Source organism: Pteropus vampyrus, unplaced genomic scaffold, assembly GCF_000151845.1.
Source record: "Pteropus vampyrus isolate Shadow unplaced genomic scaffold, Pvam_2.0 Scaffold504, whole genome shotgun sequence".
Taxonomy (NCBI): domain Eukaryota; kingdom Metazoa; phylum Chordata; class Mammalia; order Chiroptera; family Pteropodidae; genus Pteropus; species Pteropus vampyrus.
The window spans coordinates 592,881-595,388 of NW_011889285.1; the positions used below are offsets into that span (position 1 = coordinate 592,881).

The 2,508-nt window shown below is 36.1% G+C and overlaps 1 pseudogene; it reads left to right on the forward strand.

Annotated features, from left to right (window-relative positions):
• Window positions 1–701: 701 nt before the first annotated feature.
• On the forward strand, window positions 702–1,689 carry LOC105307587 (annotated as a pseudogene).
• The last annotated feature ends 819 nt before the right edge of the window (window positions 1,690–2,508 follow it).

Below are 2,508 nucleotides of genomic sequence, written 5' to 3' on the forward strand. Positions count from 1 at the left end.
GGTTTTATTCTTAGAGGTTCCTTTGTGTTTTCCAAATTATAGTAATTAACCTGCATTTCAAGAATTCTTAAAGAATTCTGACTCTTGTACAATATGAGAAACAGGTAGCTAAAATATGTCCCTCAGGCTGACCATCTCCTTAGGAGAATCCTGCTATTGATAAAGTATGTCATGATCTGGCCCCTGCCCAATATCTAACTCCATTTCCAGCCTCTTAATGTCCACATGTAAGAGACATCACAATATTATTTTCTCAAAAATATGATTTAAAGTTTTATGATTTTTCTCATTGATTTTTTCTGCCTGGACTATGTGCATAGTTATTAATATTTAAATAATGTCTAAACAAAAATAGCTTCAGAAAAATAAGAACAAAAACTTCATCCTTTATAAATGGATACTATTTGTCTATTAAAGAACTAGGCAAATATTAGGCTCTAAAAAGTACACATTGATAAATGAGTGAATGAAAAAAATAATATATAAAAAATAAATCCACTTGGTTTAAACAAAGTTTATGCTTATATTAACTTGAAGCAGAAAAATGGATTGTTTGGCTCTAGAAATATACTTTGGGAAAAAAAAGACAAAGAAATCAGGACAGTGACAATGACCAAAATGTTTTCTTCTCATGTCTCTGTCTAGGAGGACCCACAGATGCTGTAATATGATAACTGACCATACTGGCTTGATTATGGCTAATGGCAAACCAAACAGAAGTGACACCAGCCTTATTCATTCTTAATGGGATCCCAGGATCAGAGGACATGCACTTCTGAATTTCTTTCCTATTATGTTCCATGTATGTTGTGGCTGTGGTAGGAAATTGTGGACTCCTCAGTCTCATCCACTATGAGGACTTCCTGCACAGGCCCATGTGCCACTTCTTGGCCATGCTTTCCCTAACTGATCTTGTCATATGCTCTAGCACAATCCCTAAAGCCCTCTGCATATTCTGGTTCTGTATCAAGGAAATCAGCTTTGATGGCTGTCTATTACAGATGTTCCTTGTCCATACCTTTATAGGGATGGAGTCTGGGATGCTTATGTGGCCATCTGCTACCTTCTGCATTACTCAACTATCCTCACCAATCCCATAATTGCAAAGGATGAGTTCTCTACCTTTCTCAGAGGGGTGCTGCTTATCATTCCATTTACTTTCCTTAGAAAGTGACTTCTCTATTGTAGAGGTAATATCATACACTATACCTACTGTGACCACATGTCTGTAGCCAAGTTATCTTGTGGAAATATCAAGGCCAATGCCATTTATGGTCTGATGGTTGCCCTCCTAATTGGAAGCTTTGACATCCTGTGCATCACAATCTCCTACACCATGATTCTTTGGGCAGTGGTCAGCCTCTCCACAACAGATGCTCGGCAGAAGGCCTTCGCACCTGCACTGCCCACGTCTGTGCCACTGTTTCTCTTACAGTCTAGCTTTCCTGTCCTTCTTTTCCTATTGCTTTGGAGGCCACACGATTCCTTTATCTTGCCATATCATTGTGGCTAACATTTATTTGCTTCTATCTCCCACTATGAATCCTGTTGTATATGGGGTAAAAACCAAGCAGGTATGAGACTGTGTCATAAGAATTTTTTCAGGTTATAAGGACATGAAATCCCATAACATATGAAAGAGACATTTGCCTGGTGTAAGATGGGAAAGAAAAGAATGCTTCTGTCTGTTTAAAGTATAGGTATCTGACCTTGCCAAGTGAGTGTGATAAGTAGTCCCCCTGCATTCAAGTTTTTGCAGAATTCCAAAATCATTTTTATGCTACATCATCCTCCACATGAGTTTTTCACTTTCAGGTTTTCTGTATAATTCAGTTTCTGTATAATTCAATCATATCAGAAAGAAAAATACTAACGGGAAACTAGAACAATTATCCAGAAAATTGAATCTAGTGAAACTAATTATCTGGGCCAGATGAACTAAATTGCTGTTTTTTAATTGTGAATGGAATTTCCAGTTTGATACTTGTGATTTAACTCTAAGAAAAAAATGCACTGTATGTTTTCATTACTCTCAGAAGTCCTCTGTTTTCTCAACTCTTTAAAGAGGAAACTAAAAATATACCCTGATTAGTATAATGAGATGTAGGCTTCTATGTGTCTTATGAGAAACATAGTAACTTAGTAATGACCAGGTCTCTTCTAGCAGGAGCCTTTCACATAATTGCTTCCTTGCAAACTAATGAATTGTCTCTTTTATTCAAGATAGCTTTCAAAGAATTCAGAGCTTGGAGGGAGAAGTAGGACTATTAATGAAAGTTATGAAATATTATTATAATGTATTTATATGAGTATAGGATTTGGGAAGTAATGGTTACTTTTCTTCTTTTGAGTTGAGAATGAAGCTAAGGGAATTCTTGAACGTTTTCTGATATTCAAGTTCTTTCTAAATTAAAGCAGAGAGAGTATGAATAATAGTAGTTTTATAGTGTTATCACAGATACCATAAAGAAAATTGCAGTCAATTCTTGTTGCCTAACTTCCAAGAAT